General features: G+C 45.2%; 1 protein-coding gene across 1 annotated transcript in view; it reads right to left on the bottom strand.

Moving 5' to 3' along the window:
• Nucleotides 1-1,490, bottom strand: part of LOC101853308 (M-phase phosphoprotein 8) — a gene marked incomplete in the record, with an annotated part of 69,364 nt that overhangs the window by 39,323 nt on the left and 28,551 nt on the right.

Here is a 1,490-nt window from a genome sequence, read left to right as displayed (position 1 = left end):
GGGGGTGTAGGGGTGTACAGGTACAATCGGATTGACTATGACCAGAGGTGCCAAGAGGAAACGAACCCCCCTCCCCCTCCCTAGGCCCCTGAACTTTTCGTACCCCGTGGAAACTCACACGTATGGGGACTCAAATCATACAACATATATAATCATTATTATTACTATTATTGTCATTATTGTCTAATACATTTTGTATCGGAAGCACATTTATATAACATCCACGAAAAGATTAAAATATAAACAAATCTATACGTAGGAGGACAGAAAAGAAAACACTTGCATTCAAAGTTCCGAACAACTTCTCGATGATCGATCTGAAGTCGAGCAAACTCTGGACAACTTTGGAAATCTGGATATCTGGATTTACTCTGGAAACTCAACATGTTTGTAAGAAAATATATAAACACACACAACGCTTCTGAAAGTGAGAATGTGTTGTAGTGAGTGCATGTAAACGTTTCGAGGATTAATAAGTGAGTAACTGTAGATGGAAAATTCGTGTCCGACATCTTTCAATGACATACTTTCTCGTGACCGCAACTGACGCCTAGAATGGTGAGAATACTACCCTTAGTTCTTTCTCTTTATTTATGTGTTTGTCTGTCTTTTCCATCTCTCTCTCTCTCTCTCTCTCTCTCTCTCTCTCTCTCTCTCCCCCTCTGTGTCCCCGTCTTTCTCTCTCTCTCTCTCTCACACACACAGACACACGTACACATACATACACGCCTCCGCCTAAACACACGTGCACACACACACACACACACACACACACACAAGTACACTTCAAACAAAAAGAGCTCGCACGCGCTCCATCTCTCCGCAGGTAGAGCAGGGTGTGGCACAGATGTCCACTCAAACTACCGCCGTATCCGGTGTTTGCTGGTACAGTCAGTACTTCTTTCTGTAAATCGGTGACTTCTTTTCTTCCCTTCGATTTTTACACGCTCACCGCTCATCAATTTTACAACAATTATTCTCTGCAACAAAGTGCACATTCATTCAACAGGTTACAAAAAGCATCATCGTAAATGCAGCGGGGGGAAAGCCAGAGGTAAAACAAAACACGATAAGGAAATAAATAACTGTAAAAAAGAATAAAGAAAAAAAAACGAAACAAAAAAACAACTCATACCGGAAAGAAAAAAGAGAAAGAACGGGGGCGAGCAGTAAACAGGGGAGTCGCGGCGAGGGCAAGGATACGGAATCAACCAATCAGCGAGCGCCTCGCCCGGACGGTCGCTCGGTAAACAAGGGCAGAGAACCAGGTCACAGGGCATTCTCTCACAGAGGTTCTCGGGGTCAAACAACAAGTATTAACCCCCGTGTGTCACGTGGGCCGATCGTTTCCCCGCGTCTACACAGGTGAGGGGAGACTCTCCGGCCATCCGACAGCCGGCCCCGGGCGCTCAGGAGTTAAAACCACATCGCCACCTCAGCCCACAAGTCGGTCAGACCGACACATCTCCTCACCGCAAAAAAAAAAAAAT

The sequence above is a fragment of the Aplysia californica genome, unplaced genomic scaffold (genome assembly GCF_000002075.1).
Source record: "Aplysia californica isolate F4 #8 unplaced genomic scaffold, AplCal3.0 scaffold00129, whole genome shotgun sequence".
In the NCBI taxonomy this organism is placed as follows: Eukaryota; Metazoa; Mollusca; class Gastropoda; order Aplysiida; family Aplysiidae; genus Aplysia; species Aplysia californica.
This window is presented reverse-complemented; position numbering and strand designations above follow the sequence as displayed.